The 23,869-nt window shown below is 38.9% G+C and overlaps 1 protein-coding gene across 2 annotated transcripts in view; it reads right to left on the reverse strand.

Moving 5' to 3' along the window:
* KCNIP4 (potassium voltage-gated channel interacting protein 4) overlaps positions 1–23,869 on the reverse strand; it is a 628,148-nt gene that overhangs the window by 598,791 nt on the left and 5,488 nt on the right. The window contains exon 1 of one of the 2 annotated variants that reach the window (XM_079921088.1): positions 5,959–6,291. The exons of the other annotated variant lie outside the window; for it this stretch is intronic. The gene's annotated coding sequence lies outside the window, so the exon portion shown is untranslated. Of the gene's footprint in view, positions 1–5,958; positions 6,292–23,869 lie in introns of those variants that run through there. 2 annotated transcript variants of the gene reach the window in all.

Consider the following 23,869-nt stretch of genomic DNA (forward strand, 5'->3'; position numbering starts at 1 on the left):
TCCCCAAAGGCTCCCTATACAAGCAGGCTTGTAGCTCTTGTTTGTAACTGGCAGAGATTCTGAAACAAATATATTTTTAACTCTCAACACCTCCTGCTAGGCTAAGATAAAATGCCATTTCAAACTGGTCAGCCTGGGTGTTAGAAAGAAGGCCAGATTTGAATTCAGAAAGATGTGAGTTTGAATCCAGGCTCCTTTATTGTCAGTATGAGAGTCTGTAAGGTATACTTTGATGGGGGTAGTGGTACCTGCTGAGGTTCGTGTGATGAATGGAAACAATGTATAAGAGAGTATTATTGAAGTAACTAGAATTTAAGAAGTTTTCACTGAAGAAAAATTATGGTGAGTTACAAGGACAGTAGTATTGACTGAACAATACAAGAGGATAAAGCTCACATTTGTGGTAAAGCTTATTCTGCTAGTGACATCTCGAATTACTTAAGTAAAGCATGTCTAATATACATATATAAGAGAAACAGATCCAAAGGAAAAATAGCTAAAATATATAAGACACATACTATAAGCCAGGACATGTTCTAAATAATTTACATGTGCTAACCACTTTTACTAAGCCCAATTATTATTTAAATATTATCTTCACTTTGCGGTTGTGGTAACTAAGACCCAGGGAGGTTAAGTAATTTGACTAGCATTACACAGTCGTCAGAGCCGCGGCTAAGTAGACTCAAATGGTCTGGTACTAGAGCCTGTGCATTTCCTTACGGTACTATACTTCCTATACCATTCCTAGGGAGTCAACAGTTTTTGTTAGAGAAGAAAGGAGCCCCATATAGTGTCAATGTAACTAAGATTCTTGCCCTCTAGTTTTAAGATGAAAAGAAAAACTGATATAATACTTCTAGTATCTGGTTAACTGGTAAAACACTGTAGTATAGTCTATATGTGCTCCAGATTATATAGGTTAAGATAATAAGAAGAGAGTAAATTTGGAATGACCAAGAACAGTCTTCATTTGTCGATTCAGCCATCCTTTCTGGTTGTAGCAAAGTGATGCAGAGTAAAACTTTAGAATTAGGTAGACCTCAGTTCTAGTTCCAGTTTTATCACTCACTAATTGTGTAATCCTGAGAAAGCAAGATTACATGATTGAGTCTCCTAAAGTATAAATTTTTTTCTAAAGTATTTTTCAATAGGGTATTATGAGAATTAAACGATATCATGTTTGTAGACTTCTAAGCACAGTATATAGTACAAAATTAAACTCTATATGATGGTTATTAATATTAACATTCAGGCTTTTATGTTATGCCGAGTTATGTTCTGAAGCTATCAAGATGAATAAGACACACCTCTTGCCCTCTATGAGATCCAATGATCTAGTAGGGACACGGCATAAGTGTGATAAATGTGGAATGGTTAATTCTACCAGGGTTTAGGTATAGAAGAATCAGGAATGGAATAATAATGATAATTTGTTGAAAAAAAATTTTTTTTTTGTGGTACGCGGGCCTCTCACCGTTGTGGCCTCTCCCGCTGCGGAGCACAGGCTCTGGACGCGCAGGCTCAGCGGCCATGCCCCACGGGCCCAGCCGCTCCGCGGCATGTGGGATCTTCCCGGATCGGGGCACGAACCCGCGTCCCCCGCATTGGAAGGCGGACTCCCAACCACTGCGCCACCAGGGAAGCCCTGTTGAAATTTTTTGATGTTTCAAGCACTGAGATAAGTGCTTAGGCATCTCACGTGCTATCTCATTTAATTCTCACTATGACCCTAAGAAGTAAGAACTCATATTATCCCTATTCTACAAATGAAGAAAATAAAGCTTAGAGTAATGAAGCTATCTGCCCAGAGTCATATACTCAGGGAGAAAAGAGTGGAGGACTTAACCCAAGTTATTCCTAACATGAAAAACGAACAAGGCAGCCTTTAAGCTGAGTCTTCAGTGATGACCAGGCATTCTGGTATTCAGGACATAGGAAGCAGTAAGAAAAATGGCAAAAGGATATCAAACCATGTGACACATTTAGGAACTTTGGGTAATTCAGTATTCATTCAAGGGCTATTTATTGAGGGGCCATGATGTGCCAGGGGCTTTTAAGATATTGGATATATGAAGCTGTAAGAGACATAGACTGAAATTCCTGCCTGTGTGGACTTTATTCTCTTGGAGAGAGACCAAAGTAACACACACACACACACACACACACACGTACACACTCACAGAAAATAAGAAGTTCTTTATAAAGTAAAACATAAAAACATACAGTAAAGTATAAAACCTATGCGCTAATTGCTATTGAGAAAAATGAAATAGGGAAGAGGTTGGAGTACACTGAGAGCAAGGAAATTTTCTGATTTTAAATAGACAGGGAAGGTTTAGTGAAGCAGATGATATAAGAATAAAGCTCTGAAGGTGGGGGACAGTGAGCCATTCAGGATATCTAGGGGGAAAGTTTGCAGGGTAGAGGCGACGAAGGCCCAAGAAGGAAGTGTGACTGGCATGACTGATGAGCAGACACGAGGTCACTGGATTTAGTGACATGGAAGCCACTGGTGACCTTGACAGGAGCATTCCGAGGAGATTGGTCTGAGCAAAACCCTGATCAGAGAGAGCTAGAGAGAGAGAGACGGGGGAGAAAAACTAGAGACTACGTACTTAGGTAACTCTTTGGAGGAAGGAACAGAGGCAGGCAGAAGTGAGGTTAAGAAAAGCTTTTCAGATGAACATAGAGGGGAAGAAAACCAAAAACAAAACTGGCGATGCAGGAGAGAAAGCGGAGAATTCCAGAGCAAAATCCTTGAGTAGTGGGAGGGGCAGGGTTCACAAGTATGGATAGAATATAACATGTGTGGATAGAATATAAAATATGTGCTCGCTTATTGATGGGGAGAGTGATGGAGGCCAAGTAGGGCAGTTCAGAGATTTAATTAGAGTTTTGTAGGGACCAAATCATGAAGGGTCTTCCATGCCAGGCTCAAAGGTTTGGACTTTTGAAAATGGGTGTCTTTAAAAAATTTTAGGGACATGAATGAAATGTTGGAATGAGCTTCACCATGAAGGTGAGACTTGTGCTGAGCTTTGAGGCATTTATGGGGTTGGAAAAAGGAGACGGTAAAAGACAGAAAACATTCTAAACAAAAAGGTCAACACGCCACAATTTCATGAATTTACTAGTGATAAGCTGGAATGAGAATGAGTTTGGTGTATGGGAAACCAGTAGATAACGGGTCCTTCTGGGGAAAGACTAGAAAATAGGAATTAGCTTACTAGGTCCTGACTCTACCACATACTATCTCTGTAACATTGGGCATGATACCTAATTTCTCTTAATCTATTTACTCCTTATAAAAACTAGGGATACTAACAGTACGTCCCTCATAAGGAGAATTACATCAAATAATTTGGATGAAGTATTAGCTTTGTGCCTGGCACACAGTAAATTTTCACAAAATGTTAGCTGTTACTATATGTAGTATCTTGGGAGCTGGGAGGGTATAGGAGAGATTGGCCCCAGGTTTACGGATTGTTATAGAAGGAAATGTGATTGAAAGCACTATGATTTCAGGAGGCTGATTATATTACATGAATCTAAATACTGATCCCTAATATCCAAATTCATAATCTAAAAGGCCAAAGCTTATAACAGAGTTTATGTAGACTAACCCTTGTGATAATACAAAGGTCAAAACAGCTCTAATAAAATTAATAATTAGGATGTTTAAGCTTTGGAAATGGAAGGATATCTGAATGGCTCTTAAAACTTAAAAGAAAGGTGTCATTTTAAATAAACATAATGCCTATCTCCTTCTGCCATATTTTCATTTTTTATGAATTCAAATAGGCTAGCAACAAAATTCAGTGCTTCAGAAGAAGGTTTGATTGATGGTCACTTCTGTGTAATGAGAGTTATTTGAATGTGACAGCAGGCATCAACATACTGAAGAATTCAGCCAGAAGGACATGCATTATACTATAGCCTGCCTCACAAGGGGTCTTCACATTTACCAGAAACCCAAATGATAAACAGATTCTTATCTCACTTATCACAAGAATAAATTTCTACCTATGTGTTTCTTAATTTTATCTTAAAATTACTTTTCTTTAAAGTTAATATGTGCTTAATGAATCAAATTGGATAGAGTTCTAGTTTGAGTTTTCCAGCTCAGTCGCAATAAATACCTTGCTTTTCTCTGAGAAACAGCATCAGTTATCACTCAGTTCTGTTTTATGCATTAAAGATCACAGCAGGTAGGTTTTTAAAGGTAATCATAAGGTGCTACTCTGTTTGGGGCTACTCAGCTAATATCTGCAACTAGAAGTGGGAAAAGACACGGATTTGGTTTTACAATAACAGATTTAACTCTCAGCATTAAGAATTTTTGTCAAAGGGGATGCTTAATTGTAGTAAATTCATGAAATCTCATTCTTTGATCACAAAAAACTACAGGAAGTAGGAACAAAACAATCGCAAGGGGCTACCATAGGAACAACTAGATAGTAGTTAACAGGTAGATATCAGCTTTTGTGTTCAGTTCTCCAAATACTGGCTATTCCAAAATGTTCAAGAGTGAATACAACAGCTTTAATCAAGTTTGCCTGGCACATTTTGTTGCCAAGTTGACAGGCTCCCAGGTAAAAAGGACACAACTTCTGAAAATGTATGGTTGTGTTGAGAGGATTCAATTTAAGTGAATGCAAGCCTACCAGATTATTGGGCATAACAAGTAATTTAAATATAATTTCTTCATTAATTGGTCTTAATGTAGTAGATAAAAGGGCTCAATAAATAGATTATATTGAAGAACAAGTCTCCTAGTGGCAAATAAGGCTATGAGAACATCCTTAAAATACAAAGATGTGATAAAAGAAATTTTTGGTGAAATTTAGAAAGTAGAGATAGAGTAGCCAGTTGAACACAACTTGCAGTCAAGATGGTGTGGTGGACCTGCCGAGGTTTGCATGACAGACATCTAGGGTTTGGTTCTTCTCGGTATCTGTATTCTTTTCTTTTGATAAGAAAAGCTGGGTTTTCCTTTGGGGAATTGTCTCTGTCCCATCGCACACTGTCACATAATCTTGGTATCAGTGTGACTGAAGAGAAAGATCAAGGGACACAAGCCAGAAGACTGAGGTCCATGGCTAGGCTCTGGCCCAGTGTAACTCTGGGCAAGTCATTTAACCTTCAGGAAAGTTTTGTTTTTTTCATTTTTAGACAAAAACCAATACTAGTATTAATACAAATACATCACAGGGTTATTTTGAGGATTACATAAGTAATACATGAGAAAACATTGCTGCACAGATATTAAAAATACCCAGGGAGCGCTTGCTAAGGTAGCCCAGTATGACCGACCCTGATTGGTGAGCTTACTACAGGGTAAAAACAGGAAGGCAACAATAAATGAACTGGAGGAGCTTCAAGATGGCGGAAGAGTAAGACATCACCTTCCTCCCCACAAATACATCAGAAATACATCTACATGTGGAACAGCTCCTACAGAACACCTACTGAACGCTGGCAGAAGACCTCCCAAAAGGCAAGAAACTCCCCACGTACCTGGGTAGGGCAAAAGAAAAAACAGAGACAAAAGAATAGGGACAGGACCTGCACCAGTGGGAGGGAGCCGCGAAAGAGGAAAGATTTCCACACACTAGGAAGCCCCTTCGCGGGCGGAGACTGCGGGTGGTCGAGGGGGGAAAGCTTCGGAGCCACGGAGGAGAGCGCAGCCACAGGGGTGTGGAGGGCAAAGCGGAGAGATTCCCGCACAGAGGATCGGTGCCAACCAGCACTCACCAGCCCGAGAGGCCTCTCTGCTCACCCGCCGGGGCGGGTGGGGGCTGGGAGCTGAGGCTCAGGCTTCGGTCGGATCCCAGGGAGAGGACTGGGGATGGCGGCGTGAACACAGCCTGCAGGGTGTTAGTGCGCCACGGCTAGCCGGGAGGGAGTCCAGGAAAAAGTCTGGAGCTGCCGAAGAGGCAAGAGACTTTTTCTTACCTCTTTGTTTCCTGGTGCGCGAGGAGAGGGGATTCAGAGCGCTGCTTAAAGGAGCTCCAGAGACAGGCGCGAGCCGCGGCTAAAAGCTCGGACCCCAGAGACGGGCATGGGATGCTAAGGCTGCTGCTGCCACCACCAAGAAGCCTGTGTGCGAGCACAGGTCACTCTCCACACCTCCCTTCTAGGTAGCCTGTGCAGCCCGCCACTGCCAGGGTCCCGGGATCCAGGGACAACTTCCCCGGGAGAACGCATGGTGCGCCTCAGGCTGGTGCAACGTCACGCCGCCGCAGGCTCGCCCCCGCACAACGTGCCCCGCCCTCCCCACAGCCTGAGTGAGCCAGCCAGAGCCGCCAAATCAGTGGCTCCTTTAACCCCGCCCTGTCTGAGCGAAGAACAGACGCCCTCAGGCGACCTACACGCAGAAGCAGGACCAAACCCAAAGCTAAACCCCTGGAGCTGTGCGAACAAAGAAGAGAAAGGGAAATCTCTCCCAGCAGCCTCAGGAGCCACAGATTAAATCTCCACAATCAACTTGATGTACCCTGCATCTGTGGAATACACGAATAGACAACGAATCATCCCAAATTGAGGAGGTGGACTTTGGGACCAATGATATATATATATTTTTCCCTTTTTCACTTTTTGTGAGTGTGTATGTATATGCTTCTGTGTGTGATCTTTTTCTGTATAGTTTTGCTTTCACCATTTGTCCTAGGGTTCTGTCTGTCCGTTTTTTTTAAATTACTTTAAAAATTTTTTTAATAATTTTTTTTATTATAATAACATTTTATTTTATTTATTTTATTTTATCTTCTTTCTTTCTTTCATCTCCCTTTTTTTCTGAGCCATGGGGATGACAGGCTCTTGGTGCTCCAGCCAGGCGCCAGGGCTGTGCCTCTGAGGTGGGAGAGCCAAGTTCAGAACACTGGTCCATAAGAGACTTCCCAGCTCCACATAATATCAAACAGCGAAAATCTCCCAGAGATATCCATCTCAATGCCAAGACCCAGATTTACACAACGACCGGCAAGCTACAGTGCTGGACACCCTATGCAAAACAACTAGCAAGACAGGAACACAGCCCCATCCATTAGCAGAGAGGCTGCCTAAAATCATAATAAGGCCACAGACACCCCAAAACACACCACCAGACGTGGACTTCCCCACCAGAAAGACAAGATCCAGCCTCATCCTCCAGAACACAGGCACTAGTCCCCTCCACCAGGAAGCCTACACAACCCACTGAACCAACTTTAGCCACTGGGGGAAGACACCAAAAACAATGGGAACTATGAACCTGCAGCCTGCAAAAAGGAGACCCCAAACACAGTAAGTTAGGCAAAATGAGAAGAAAGAAAAACACATAGCAGATGAAGGAGCAAGGCAAAAACCCACCAGACCTAAAAAATGAAGAGGAAATAGGCAGTCTACCTGAAAAAGAATTCAGAATAATGATAGTAAAGATGATACAAAATCTTGAAAATAGAATACAGAAATTTACAAGAAACGTTTAACAAGGACCTAGAAGACCTAAAGAGAAAACAAACAGTGATGACCAACACAATAAATGAAATTAAAAATTCTCTAGAAGGGATCAACAGCAGAATAACTGAGGCAGGAGAATGGATAAGTGACCTGGAAGATAAAATAGTGGAAATAACTACTGCAGGGCAGAATAAACAAAAAAGAATGAAAAGAATTGAGGACAATCTCAGAGACCTCTGGGACAACATTAAACACACCAACATTAGAGTTATAGGGGTCCCAGAAGAAGAAGAGAAAAAGAAAGGGACTGAGAAAATATTAGAAGAGATTATAGTTGAAAACTCCCCTAATATGGGAAAGGAAATAGTTAATCAAGTCCAGGAAGCACAGAGAGTCCCATACAGGATAAATCCAAGGAGAAACATGCCAAGACACATATTAATCAAACTATCAAAAAGTAAATATAAAGAAAAAATATTAAAAGCAGCAAGGGAAAACCAACAAATAACACACAAGGGAATCCCCATAAGGTTAGCAGCTGATCTTTCAGCAGAAACTCTGCAAGCCAGAAGGGAGTGGCAGGACATATTTAAACTGATGAAGGAGAAAAACCTACAACCAAGATTACTCTAATCAGCAAGGATCTCACTCAGATTTGGAGAAATTAAAACCTTTACAGATAAGCAAAAGCTAAGAGAATTCAGCACCACCAAACCAGCTTTACAACAAATGCTAAAGGAACTTCTCTAGGCAGGAAACACAGGAGAAGGCAAAGACCTACAATAACAAACCCAAAACAATTAAGAAAATGGTAATAGGAACATACATATTGATAATTACTTTAATGTAAATGGATTAAATGGTCCAACCAAAAGAAACACACTAGCTGAATGGATACAAAAACAACACCTGCATATATGCTGTCTACAAGAGATCAACTTCAGACTTAGGGACACATACAGACTGAAAGTGAGGGGATGGAAAAAGATATGCCATGCAAATGGAAATCAAAAGAAAGTTGGGGTAGCAATTCTCATATCAGACAAAATAGACTTTAAAATAAAGACTATTACAAGAGCCAAAGAAGGACACTACATAATGATGAAGGGATTGATCCAAGAAGAAGATATAACAATTGTAAATATTTATGCACCCACCATAGGAGCATCTCAATACATAAGGCAAATACTAACATCCATAAAATGGGAAGTTGACAATAACACAATCATAGTATGGGACTTTAACATCCCACTTTCACCAATGGAGAGATCATCGAAAATGAAAATAAATAAGGAAACACAAGCTTTAAAAGATACATTAAACGAGATGGACTTAAGTAATATTTGTAGGACATTCCATCCAAAAACAACAGAATACACTTTCTCCTCAAGTGCTCATGGAATATTCTCCAGGATAGATCATATCTTGGGTCACAAATCAAGCCTTGGGAAAATTAAGAAAGTTGAAATTGTATCAAGTATCTTTTCCGACCACGCTATGAAACTAGATATCAATTACAGGAAAAAAATCTGTAAAAAATACAAACACATGGAGGCTAAACAGTACACTACTTAATAACCAAGAGATCACTGAAGAAATCAAAGAGGAAATCAAAAAATACCAAGAAACAAATGACAATCAAAACCTGACGACCCAAAAACCTATGGGATGCAGTAAAAGCAGTTCTAAGAGGGAAGTTTATAGCAATACAATCCTACCTTAAGGAACAAGAAACATCTCAAACAACCTAACCTCTAAAGAAATTAGAGAAAAAAGAACAAAAAACACCCAAATTTAGCATAAGGAATCATAAAGATCAGATCAGAAATAAATGAAAGTGAAATAAAGGAAATAATAGCAAAGATCAATAAAAGTAAAAGCTGGTTCTTTGAGAATATAAACAAAATTGATAAACCATTAGCCAGACTCACCAAGAAAATAGGAAGAAGACTCAAATCAACAGAATTAGAAATGAAAAAGGAGAAGTAACAACTGACACTGCAGAAATACAAAGGATCATGAGAGATTACTACAAGCAACTGTATGCCAATAAAATGGACAACCTGGAAGAAATGGACAAATTTTTAGAAATGCACAACCTTCCGAGACTGAACCAGGAAGAAATACAAAATATGAACAGACCAATCACAAGCACTGAAATTGGAACTGTGATTAAAAATCTTCCAACAAGGGCTTCCCTGGTGGCGCAGTGGTTGAGAGTCCGCCTGCCGATGCAGGGGACACGGTTCGTGCCCCGGTCCAGGAAGATCCCACATGCCGCGGAGTGGCTAGTCCTGTGAGGTATGGCTGCTGAGCCTGCGCATTTGGAGCCTGTGCTCCACAACGGGAGATGCCACAGCAGTGAGAGGCCGGTATACTGCAAAAAAAAAAAAAAAAAAAAAAAAAATATCTTCCAACAAACAAAAGCCCAGGACCAGATGGCTTCACAGGCGACTTTTATCAAACATTTAGAAAAGAGATAACACCTATCCTTCTCAAAGTCTTCCAAAATATAGCAGACCCATTCTATGAGGCCAAACCCATTCTATGAGGCCACCATCACCCTGATACCAAAACCAGAAAAAGATGTCACAAAGAAAGAAAACTACAGGCCAGTATCAGTGATGAACATAGGTGCAAAAATCCTCAACAAAATACTAGCAAACAGTGTTCAGCAGCACATTATAAGGATCATACACCATGATCAAGTGGGGTTTATCCCAGGAATGCAAGAATTCTTCAATATACACAAATCAAACAATGTGATACACTGTATTAACAAATTGAAGGAGAAAAACCATATGATCATCTCAATAGATGCAGAGAAAGCTTTCGACAAAATTCAACACCGATTTATGATAAAAACCCTCCAGAAAGTAGGCATAGAGGGAACTTTCCTCAACATAATAAAGGCCATATATGACAAAACCACAGCCAACATCATCCTCAATGGTGAAAAACTGAAACCATTTCCTCTAAAATCAGGAATAAGACAAGGTTGCCCACTCTCAATACTATTTAGCATAGTTTTGGACGTTTTAGCCACAGCAATCAGAGAAGAAAAAGAAATAAAAGAATCCAAATCAGAAAAGAAGAAGTAAAGCTGTCACTGTTTGCAGATAACATGATACTGTACATAGAGAATCCTAAAGATGCTGCCAGAAAACCACTAGAGCTAATCAATGAATTTGGTAAAGTAGCAGGATACAAAATTAATGCACAGAAATCTCTAGCATTTCTGTACACTAATGATGAAAAATCTGAAAGTGAAATTAAGAAAACACTCCCTTTTGCCATTGCAACAAAAACAATAAAATATCTAGGAATAAACCTACCTAAGGAGACAAAAGACCTGTATGCAGAAAATTATAAGACACTGATGAAAGAAATTAAAGATGATACAAACAGATGGAGAGATATACCATGTACTTGCATTGGAAGAAACAACATTGTGAAAATGACTCTACTTCCCAAAGCAATCTACAGATTCAATGCAATCCCTATCAAACTACCACTGGCATTTTTCACAGAACTAGAACAAAAAACTTCACAATTTGTATGGAAACACAAAATAACCCGAATAGCCAAAGCAATCTTGAGAAAGATAAATGGAGCTGGAGGAATCAGGCTCCCGGACTTCCGACTATACTACAAAGCTACAGTAATCAAGACAGTATGGTACTGGCACCAAAACAGAAATATAAACGGAACAGGATAGAAAGCCCAGAGATAAACCCAGGCACGTATGGTCACTTCTGTTTGATAAAGGAGGCAAGAATATACAGTAGAGAAAAGACAGCCTCTTCAACAAGTGGTCCTGGGAAAACTGGACAAGTATATGTAAAAGTATGAAATTAGAACACTCCCTAACACCATACACAAAAATAAACTCAAAATAGATTAAAGACCTAAATGTAAGACCAGACACTATCAAAGTCTTAGAGGAAAACATAGGCAGAACACTCTAGGACATAAATCATAGCAAGATCCTTTTTGACCCACCTCCTAGAGAAATGGGAATAAAAACAAAAATAAACAAATGGGATCTAATGAAACTTAAAAAGCTTTTGCACAGCAAAGGAAACCATAAACAAAACCAAAAGACAACCCTCAGAATGGGAGAAAATATTTGCCTATGAAGCAACTGACAAAGGATTAACCTCCAATATTTACAAGCAGCTCAGTATCAAAAAAACAAACAACCCAATCCAAAAATGGGCAGAAGACCTAAATCGACATTTCTCCAAAGAAGATATACAGATTGCCAACAAATACATGAAAGAATGCTTGACATCATTAATCATTTGAGAAATGCAAATCAAAACTACAGTGAGATATCATCTCACACTAGTCAGAATGGCCATCATCAAAAAATCTACAAACAGTAAATGCTGGAGAGGGTGTGGAGAATAGGGAACCCTCTTGCACTGTTGGTGGGAATGTAAATGGATACAGCCACTATGGAGAACAGTATGGAGGTTCCTTAATAAACTAAAAATAGAACTACCATCCGACCCAGCAATCCCACTACTGGGCATATACCCTGAGGAAACCATAATTCAAAAAGAGACATGTATGAAAATGTTCATTGCAGCTCTATTTACAATATCCAGGACATGGAAGCAACCTAAGTGTCCATCAACAGATGAATGGATAAAGAAGATGTGGCCCATATATACAATGGAATATTACTCAGCCATAAAAAGAAACGAAATTGAGTTATGTGTAGTGAAGTGGACGGTCCTAGAGTCTGTCATACAGAGTGAAGTAAGTCTGAAAGAGAGAAACAAATACCATATGCTAACACATATATATGGAATCTAAGAAAAAAAAAAAAGGTCATGAAGAACCTAGGGGCAAGATGGGAATAAAGACACAGACCTAGTAGAGAATGGACTTGAGGATATGGGGAGGGGGCAGGGTAAGCTGTGACACAGTGAGAGAGTGGCATGGACATATATACACTACCAAATGTAAAATAGATAGCTAGTGGGAAGCAGCTGCATAGCACAGGGAAATCAACTTGGTGCTTTTTGACCACCTAGAGGGGTGGGATAGGGAGGGTGGGAGGGAGGGAGATGCAAGAGGGAAGAGATATGGGAACATATGTATTTGTATAACTGATTCACTTTGTTATAAATCAGAGACTAACACACCATTGTAAAGCAGTTATACTCCAATAAAGATGTTAAAAAAAAACCAGTAAATGAATTGTATGGTATGTACATGATACCTTAATTGATTGTTGTAAACAATGACGGCAGCTTATTTTCATCAGGGAGTGGCTTTTTCATTATTGACATGAGGATAATAAATGTATCTCATATAAAGTAAGGGATTAGATTAATGCCCATTTGACATACCCTGTGAGACAGGCTGACATGAGGGAGACATTGGATATATTAGCTTTGGCTTCCTGGGAAAGGAGTGCAGCCTGGTGAGATGGTTGGGCAGAGAGCCCCAGGCCTGCCCACCATTCACATCTAGCGAGCACTACCATGGAGAGCATCTCTTGGAGTTATTTATACCATCAAGGCTAATTCTGTTTTCCTTTTGTAAATGCAATAGAACCACTTGCCCACAACATGATTACCTCAGGATTGTACAGTGCCCTAGCGACAGTAGAAATACAGCTTATTTTACGTTCATTTTTTCCCTTACACATTGTACACACAAAAGAAGTGGTACAGAATTCAGAGGTAATGGGGAACGAAAAGCACTTAGTGTGTTAATTTAAGGAGTGTAGTAAACTTCATGCAGATTTAAATTTCCCAACAGCTTGCAGATGGGTTACTCAAGTATTCAAAACAGAAGTTTCTGGAGGTATATTAGTCATAAAGACCACAGAATGTAGCTTTTTATGTTTGTTTTCTTTACAGTCTGTCTCACCCTGAGTCATATAGTCTAACAGGGTGGTACATGGGTACCTGACTGCATCCAAGAATGTCTGTGGAAGCTGAGCCCCTCCACAGTGGAATAAGAATAGAGCTCTGAAGTAAAACCAGCCTGGGCTGAAATACCAGTTCACCTCTTCTCAGCTAGGGTGGTTGACCTTGGGGCATTTATTTCTATTTTCTGAGCCTCAGTTTCTTCATCTATAAACTGAGGGACTGACAATGTCCTCACAGTGCAGTGGTAAAGATAACATGGGAAATGTATGCAGAGGGCTTAGGTCCAGTGTAGGGCATTTTATTGTGTATTAAATAATTACAATTATTAGCCTTCTCAGTAGAGTGTGGGGGAGTGAAAAAGTCCCACATTCTAAAAGGTATTTCACCTGCCAAGTCAGAGTGTCCCCCCCGAGGGAGGAGGGATTCCAAAAACAAAAAAACAGGTAGCCAGGATATCTCATCTCCTTGAAATCAGTCTAATCCTTCGGCTTCTAGCTTCTACTCAGGAATAGCTTAATCCCTGGGAAAAATTTTTGTGTACTTTTCACTAAAAGTACAGATATACCTTCTGTCCAAATTATTATTGTCCAACTTATTTTTCTTCTTTCAAAATTTTTGTTATAGATAACAATTTTAAGTGTAAAGGAGTTTGAAACAATAACAGTGCCAAAAATTTGCCACTTGAAAAGTTTTGCTAAAACTAGTATGCTTCTAAGGATTCTTCAATATATGCAAATCCATCGATGTGATACACCATATTAACAAACGGAAGGATAAAAGCCATATGATAATCTCAAAAGATGCAGAAAAAGCTTTCCACAAAATTCAACACCCATTTATGATAAGAACTCTCCAGAAAGTAGGCATAGAGGGAACTTAACATAATAAAGGTCATATATGACAAACTCACAGCCAGCATCATTCTCAATGGTGAAAAACTGAAACCATTTCCTCTAAAATCAGGAAGAAGACAAAGATGCCCACTCTCACCACTATTATTCAACATAGTTTTCGAAGTTTTAACCACAGCAATCAGAGAAGAATAAGAAATAAAAGGAATCCAAATCGGAAAAGAAGAAATACAGCTGTCACTGTTTGCAGATGGTATGATACTAACTATACACAGAGAATCCTAAAGATGCTACCAGAAAACTACTAGAGCTCATCAATGAATTTGGTACAGTAACAGGATACAAAATTAATGCACAGAAATCTCTTGCATTCCTATACACTAATGAAAAATGTGAAAGAGATATTAAGGAAACACTCCTATTTACCAATGCAACAAGAAGAATAAAATACCTAGGAATAAACCTACCTAGGGAGACAAAACACCTGTATGCAGAGAACTGTAAGACATTGATGAAAGAAATTAAAGATGATACAAACAGATGGAGAGATATACCATGTTCTTGGATTGGAAGAATCAACATTGTGAAAATGACTATACTACCCAAAGCAATCTTCAGATTCAGTGCAATCCCTATCAAACCACCAATGGCATTTTTCACAGAACTAGAACAAAAAATTTCATAATTTGTATGGAAACACAAAAGACCCCAAATAGCCAAAGCAATCTTGAGATAGAAAAATGGAGCTGGAGGAATCAGGCTCCCTGACTTCAGACTATATTACAAAGCTACAGTAATCAAGACAGTATGGTACTGGCACAAAAACAGAAATATAGATCAATGGAACAGGATAGAAAGCCCAGAGATAAACCCAGGCACGTGTGGTCACCTCTGTTTGATAAAGGAGGCAAGAATATACAGTGGAGAAAAGACAGCCTCTTCAACAAGTGGTGCTGGGAAAACTGGACAGCTACACGTAAAAGAATGAAATTAGAACACTCCCTAACACCATACACAAAAATAAGTTCAAAATGGATTAAAGACCTAAATGTAAGGCCAGACACTATCAAACTCTTAGAGGAAAACAAAGGAAGAACACTCTATGACATAAATCATAGCAAGATCCTTTTTGACCCACCTCCTAGAGAAATGGAAATTAAAAAAAAATAAACAAATGAAACCTAATGAAACTTAAAAGCGTTTGCGCAGCAAAGGAAACCATAAACAAGATGAAAAGACAGCCCTCAGAATGGGAGAAAATATTTGCAAACAAATCAACGGACAAAGGATTAATCTCCAAAATATACAAGCAGCTCATGCAGCTCAATATTAAAGAAACAAACAATCCAGTCCAAAAATGGGCAGAAGACCTAAATAGACATTTCTCCAAAGAAGATATACAGATTGCCAACAAACATGTGAAAGGATGCTCAACATCACTAATCATTAGAGGAATGCAAATCAAAACTACAATGAGGTATCACCTCATACCAGTCAGAATGGCCATCATCAAAAAAATCTACAAACAATAAATGCTGGAGAGGGTGTGGAGAAAAGGAAACCCTCTTGCACTGTTTGTGGGAATGTAAATAGATACAGCCACTATGGAGAACAGTATGAAGGTTCATTAAAAAACTAAAAATAGAACTACTGTATGACCCAGCAATCCCACTACTGGGCATATACCCTGAGAAAACCATAATTCAAAAAGAGTCATGTACCACAATGTTCATTGTAGCTCTATTTACAATAGCCAGGACATGGAAGCAACCTAAGTGTCCATCAACAGATGAATGGATAAAGAAGATGTGGCACATATATACAATGGAATATTACTCAGCCATAAAAAGAAACAAAATTGAGTTATCTGTAGTGAGGTGGATGGACCTAGAGTCTGTCATACAGAGTGAAGTAAGTCAGAAAGAGAAAAACAAATACCGTATGCTAACACATAAATATGGAATCAAAAGGTGGAATCTTTTGATATATATATGAATCTTTTGATATATATGGAATCTTAAGAAAAAATCGTTCTGATGAACGTAGGGGCAAGACCGGAATAAAGATGCAGACATAGAGAATGGACTTGAGGACACAGGGAGGGGGGAATGGTAAGCTGGTACGAAATGAGAGAATAGCATTGACATATATACACTAACAAATGTAAAATAGATAGCTAGTAGGAAGCAGCTGCATCGTACGGGAAGATCAGCTTGGTGCTTTGTGACCACCTAGAGGGGTGGGATCGGGAGGGTGGGAGGGAGACACAAGAGGGAGGGGATATGGGGATATATGTATACATATAGCTGATTTTCTTTGTTATACAGCAGAAACTAACACAACATTGTAAAGCAATTATACTCCAATAAAAATGTTAAAAAAAAAAAACTAGTATACTTCTTCCCACATGGCAACATGTTACTTTTTCTTAAAGCATAAGTATTTCCCAATCACTGCCTTCAAAATAAAACCGAGAACCTGACGACAGTATTATGCAAGTTCTTTCATGATCTGTGTCCAGCTTCGATGCTAGACCATACAAAGCATTTCTCCAGTCCTGACAGCCTGTATATCTGTAGTTTCTCAAACGCATCCTGGTCTTTCAAGTAATCCCTGTCTTTGCATATACTTTTCCTTCTGGCCATTTTTCCCTCCCGCACCTCATCTGGCTAGCCAGTTGCAGCCTATCCTTCTAGATTCATCTCAAGCACATCTTCCCAGTAAAGTGCGTTCTGCATGTCCCCATCCACCACGTCTTGCTGAATTTCTGGCTCTTCCTCTGTTTAGTTAAAGCATCCCCTGCAGACCTGCACTATGAAGCTTATTCTGTGTTAGATTTGCCTATTTTCCTTTTTCTCCGCAGCTTGTTCGTTCATGCCTGGAAAACAGGTGTGTGTCTTTATCTCCCCACAAGGCCAGGCACACAGTGCAACTCAGTAATTATTCACGTTTGGCCCTGTGGCTTATGTCCAAAGCAAAGCTGTTGCAGGCAAGATTAACACTAAGAAATGCCAGAGTAACTGAATAATCGCATATAGCAGATTATTATATCCACAGCAGAAGAGGTTATTTTAAGAACTACTGCTTTTGTGTCTGAGTAAAGATGGAGTATCAAACGTAATTTCTTTACCATCAAAGGAAGCTACCTTCCAAGATTGGAGAGCCCTCTTTTTAAAAGTAAGGAATTAAATTAGAAGAAGCATTTGCATTTTCACATTAGTCTTCTCTGAATATGCATGGCTGGTTGAATTCTGTCTGACACCTTCACAAAACTCACTAAAGTAAGCTTTCCATTACTAAATAAATTGCATCTATTCTAATTAAAGATACGCAGAGAATACTACCCAGACAGGAGACGTAAGGTGGAATCAGGAGCTAGGGCTTCCATGGTAACCCTGCCAGGGACAATGTAATTGATTCATATGGTTCCTTTTGCTACGTATTGATTCCATGCCAACAAGCCTTGAATACTGTCCATCATTTCACAGAGCTATTTATAGACAAAGTCCAGCTATGACAAATAAATGGTGATGGGCATTCAGAGATGATTACTAAAAAGAATAATACAAAATACTCCTGCTTTCTAGCTCCCGTGGCCATTAATTATCAACAAGGTTTAAATAACTATATAGTAAATATAAGGATAATTTACTGAAATAAAATATTTGTATCAGATCTTTTTTGTGTGTGTGGTACATGGGCCTCTCACCGTTGTGGCCTCTCCCGTTGCGGAGCACAGGCTCCGGACGTGCAGGCTCAGCGGCCATCGCTCACGGGCCCAGCCACTCCGCGGCATGTGGGATCCTGCCGGACCGGGGCACGAACCCGTGTCCCCTGCATCGGCAGGCGGACCCTCAACCACTGCGCCACCAGGGAAGCCCTGTATCAGATCTTTTTATACAAAGGATCTGCTGAGGGAGGAAAAAACTAGAAACTCAGGTCTGAAGTTGCAGACACCACATCATTGCACGGTATTGGTACCTCATTCTACCTTATTGTTGGTTGTTACCATTCGAGTTTATAAAGCGATGTGTCAGAATATTAAGCACATAAAAAAGGAAGTGATAAATTAATGCCACATGGATATAAAGATTCAGAAACTGAGACAAAGCTTCAGTAGCACAGTTGTTTTTCATGCCCTTTAAAGCATATTACAACTCCTCTGGTTGGGATACTGGTGAAAGAAGTGAGTTGTGTGTCCATTAATTTTTGTAAGCCAGACTTCTAAATGATGATACCTCACATTCCTAACCTTCAGTTTGACTGCTGAACTTGCCAGCAGTACCCAAGGCTGAGCAATGAGTGTTTCACTGGGAGACGGTAGTCTGTTTGTGGAGGTAGCGATGGGGGTGGTGGTGATATTTACTATACGGCTGGGAGGCAACCTGCATCAATATCCTTGTTTAACCAGCTTGCTCAAACATTCACTTCACTCCAAGTATTTCACATGCTTTAAACTTGATCTTGAATTGCTGCCTGGGTTACACTTAATAGCCTGCAGATTTAGAAGTCAATTCCTGAGATGATCGTCAAATTACCACATAATTCTCTTAGCTTAAACCTAGTGGAACGCTCAGATTGAGCTCTTTCAGCTCAATTTTGTTCTCTGAAAATCTTAAGATTTCAAACTTTCATATATCTTACTCCTTGGTTAACAAAAAGTTAGTGCTATCTATTTTTAATGTTTTTTTCCCAGTATCTCTTGGTATCTGCAACCGTAATAAATTCCTTTAATAAAAATGCTCCAATGGATGCATTTTTAAAAACATTTGCTGCACAATATTATCTTACAGTGGCAGTGATAGAAATCAGCTCTCTCTTTTTAGAGGGTGGGATGTGGGTAGAGAGCCTTCATCAATTGGGTCTAAATTCTATAAACTGAAAGTCAAGGCTCTTTTCAAAAGTTGGCCTGTGGTTTCCTGTCTTTCCTCTTGTTTTCATTCTGACACAATTACTCTCTTGCATTTTTACCTTTTGAAATATTACCAAATATTTATGAACCACCTAAAACCTGCCCTATTCCCTCCCAGTCACATTTGATCAGGTCACATTTTCAACCCTCATAGCATTTAAAAATAGTTTCCAGATGTCCCTTAAGATGAATTGCCTTGTATTTATAGATCCCTAAGTGATATAGTGATAAATAAGGGATTTAGCCTTATTTATCACTATATTCTTTTTTTTTTAATTTTCTTAAAATGTAGAAAAGAAATGTGGCAAACTACTTGTATACACACTACATAGCTGCCCTCATAACATTTATTAACAATTTTTAAATTTTTTTAAAAATATAGTAGAAATCATTTTTTTCCTTCTTTTTTTCCTTCTTTCCAGTCTAATTTCTTCTCCCTTTCTACTCTGCCCATAGGTAAGATCACTCAGTGAATTTATTGTGTATCCTTATAATCCATTTTAAAACTGTATCTATGCATATAGATATGCATATAGTATAGACATGTATCTATGCATGTATAGTATTGTGAGGGGTTTCTTGATTCATATAAATTCTATCAGAGAATAGAATTATTATATATATTAGTTTTGGTGTTCATTATTTTTGAGATTTCTAGAATCTTTAGATTATCAGCCTACTTCATTCTTTTTAACTGTTGAATAGTGTCATTGTATGAATTTACCACAATGTGAATATCATTGGCTGTATCTTCAAAATATATCCAGAATCCATCTACTTCCCACTATCTCTACTGTTACCTCCACCCCCAGACCAAGGTACCACATGTCTCACCTGGATTATTAAACAGTCTTCCAACTGGTCTACATGTGATCTCCTTGGAGACTCCCAAAACCTATTCTCAATGGAGTCAGATGGATCCTTTTAAAATGTACGTCATATTGTGTCATTAACCTATTCAAAATCCTCAAGTGACTTCACACCTCTCACTAGACACTTTAAAAACTGCTGTATTGAATCTCCTTTTACTTCTATGTGGGAGAGTTTCTCTAGGGCAAATTCCTATAAAGGAAATTCTTTTTTAGACACTGAATCACACCTTTTTTTCAATATTACTACTTTCTTCCATGCTACTTTCTCAAGTGATTATACCAATTTATGATCACACCAGCAATGTATAAGCCATTTTTATGCTTTTGTAGCATCCTGGCATACAACCTTGTACCCAATAGATGGTAAATAATTATTTATTTAACTCTTTCGTCCTTCAAGGGACAGTTCTGCAACATACGCCCACCTTAACTCTTCTTATATAACCCATTCAGAAAGATTTATGCTTGACCTTGCTCTGTGGAAATTTTGTAAATACTTTTACTATGGCATCTGCATTTCATATTGTAATATGTATTTCTGCTTCCCCCTCCCCCCTCCTACTTATAGACCTACTTGACCTCAGGGACAGGGTCTTCATTGCATCCTAGTATCTAAGAAGGAAAAATGAAAATTTTCTACTTGTGGATCATCTGTGACGAAGCACAGGGCAATTTCCTTGCACACGTTAACTTTTTCATATTTACAGTTATTACTGGTGATAGATACTCTTATTATTCCCATTTTACAGATGAGAAGATGGAGGGCCACAATTTTCTCACTGTTACAGAATCAGGAAAAGGCAGGGCCTATGTTGTAAAACTGCGAGACTCTAAAACCTAAGCTCATCCTACCATACCATGTGCTTCTTTTGTCTCCTTGTCTGATATACAGGAGGTGCTTCATATATAGTTGTTGAATAGATTCCTTAGATGATACTATAGAGATATTGATGGATTCTATTCTGTTTAGCCAATATCAAATTTTGTTAATGTTGTATTTACTTTGATCTTAAGTATTTTGATTCTTAAGTAGAGATGGCCTCAACAACTGGAAAAAGTATATAGTTTATCTGTCCTTCACCCTTGGTGTGTGTGTGTGTGTGTGTGTGTGCGCGCGCGTGTGAGAGAGAGAGAGAGAAAGAGAGGGAGAAGGAGAGGGAGAGTGACTGAGGGATTCTATATATTACTTCTACACCCAAGGTAAAGTATAGATCACTTTTAATTTGAGGATTTTTTGATGATTATTGATGGGTTGGTTTCCAAGAATGACTCATTAAAATGCTAAGAAAGATGGAACATCCTAAAACTTATTCCAACCAACTTGCTGTGAGTGAAGAAAGTCAGACACTTTTTAACTTGAATTAAAAATCAGATTTTTAGGTATAGATTACATACTATTTACTATATCGGACATATCTATTTCATTTATACCTAATCTCCAAAACTCACTTTTCTCCACAGTGCAGTACTTTTCCCCACCACTCACATATATACCATATTCTCATCTGTGTCATTGATTGAGGAACAGCCCACTGACTTACAGTACAGCAAGAGGCGTTTGATAAACTTGGCAAAAGGTGCCTGTTCTAAACTCAGCCCTATTAAGCTTTGGAGGCAAGCTCAAGTGTGTTTGCTGTTTTGCTTCTTTTAATCTGAAGGGTCAAAGCTCTTGTTTACTGGTAGTGAAAGGCAGCTGTGGGTGAGATCCACAGTGTCAGTGTCTACAGATTTGGCAACGAGTTTAAGTAAAGAACTAAGAGGTATTCTGACCCTTCATTAATAACTAAATGTCAGCTTGAGGGAAGGTACAATATGTCAGTTTTTCCAGTTATCCCACTGGCTTTATTGAAAACTCAGCTTTAAACAATAATTCTCTGCCTTTTCACTGTCACCCAATTAAGCTTGAAGCTTTTATTTTACTTTTTCAAGATCTCTGAGTCTCTTCGGGAGGAAAGAAACATGAAATGGATAGTTTTCACAGTATTGCAGGCAGGTAGTAGATTTGTAATGATTAGCAATGATACATACTATTTTGGGACTAGTTTTGTCATTCATATGCATCTACACTCCAAGTAGGATTTTTCCTTAGCTTTTTTTTTTTGCGGTACGCAGGCCTCTCACTGTTGTGGCCTCTCCCGTTGCGGAGCACAGGCTCCGGACGCGCAGGCTCAGAGGCCATGGCTCACGAGCCCAGCCGCTCCGCGGCATGTGGGATCTTCCCGGACCAGGGCACGAACCCGCATCCCCTGCATCGGCAGGCGGACTCTCAACCACTGCGCCACCAGCAAAGCCCTTCCTTAGCTTTTATAAAAGTACTTGGCATTCTTGGGTGATTCATGTACATAGTGAGAATAACAGTAGATTTCTTTTCTAAAATCTTTTAAGGTTATGTTGAGTTTTGCCACTGAAATCACTGAGACTGAGAATTTTAATTACATTCATCTTATTCCCCCCACCCCAATAAAAGATAAAGAGGTAAAATGTAAACTTAGGGGAAAATCATGGGTCATGTGTAATAGAGCTTTCCCATTGAATTGATGATCAGTGCAGGTAAGTTAAAATTTTGAATTCATTATAGTTGATTTATTCTTAGTTTTAAAATCTTACTTGGGTTTCATAGTCTCCCCAAAATTAACTATTTATAACCATGTCAGAGAGCACAATGGAATTGAGAGACTGGCATTTCAATCTTCTTACCATTTTGGAATTACCAATGAGTAAATTAATGTTTCCGTTACTGCCAGATTTAGTTTCCATCAATAGCAATTCATTGAACACCAACTAAGTGTTCAAGTAGATAAGCCCTGGAGATACAGCAGTGAAAAAAAAGAGACCCAGTAACTCCCAGGTGTTGTTGACAGTCTAACATGGAGGCATGCATTAGTCAAACATATGTATTTAAGTTAATAATTGAAAGTATCAAAGTGTTGTAAAGGATGCAGGAGAATTCGCAGGAGCTAAGGCAGCCCAGACCAATGGAACATAGCAACTAGTTTGAGGGAAGGGGAGATATCTCAAAAAGTTGTCTTAAGAAAATATTGTATAACCTAGATGAATGTAGGATGAGAAGAGACGGAAGGACAGATTTCCTGACAGAGATAACAGCACATACTAAAAAACTGTAACACTTGGAATGTTCAAGGGACAGGAGAGAGAATGGCAGGCCAAGAGCCCAGTGAGGTAAATGACAGCATTCAGGGCATCATAGACTATGTGGTGAGGATTATGGCTTTCATTTGAAAAGCAATGAGAAACATAGATGAGTTTTAAGCAGGGCACTGATCTGACCAGGTTTATGTTAAAAAGAGATTACCCAACTGAAAACTGAGTATAGTGAGGGCTTGTATTGGCAGCTTCAAAGGATCAGTATAATGACCAAAGAGGGCCATATGAATAAATTCAAATAAATTCAAAGTAAAAATTAAAATTACAAAGTATCTAGTAGAGTTAATGAATGCACTCTCAGGATACAACTTTAACTATGAGGGTATATGGTTCAATCTATTATTCAAAACAGACCAATGCTCAAACTTTAGAAACCTGCTCTAAAAATGGAGTGTTAATGGAAGATTTCAAGAGTTAGTAACATCTTCACCTACAGTAATCTTTGAATCTCGGTAATAAATAGTAACATCTTCACCTAGAGTAATCTTTGAATCTCGGTAATAAAGAAGCCTACTGCCACTTAATGTTTTATCTATTGAAAAGGAAGCTGAACCCATGGCTCAAACCCTGGATCATCCAGGAATCAATATACTTGGAGTTGTAAATGAGACATCACCCTTTGATATAATTATTATTAAGATAATAATTCTAAAATAAGATATAATTCATCACATATTTATGAATGCCTACAATGTTCCAGATACTGGGTATATACAACAGTGACTATTATGGGCT

The sequence above is a fragment of the Stenella coeruleoalba genome (assembly GCF_951394435.1).
Source record: "Stenella coeruleoalba genome assembly, chromosome: 4".
Taxonomy (NCBI): domain Eukaryota; kingdom Metazoa; phylum Chordata; class Mammalia; order Artiodactyla; family Delphinidae; genus Stenella; species Stenella coeruleoalba.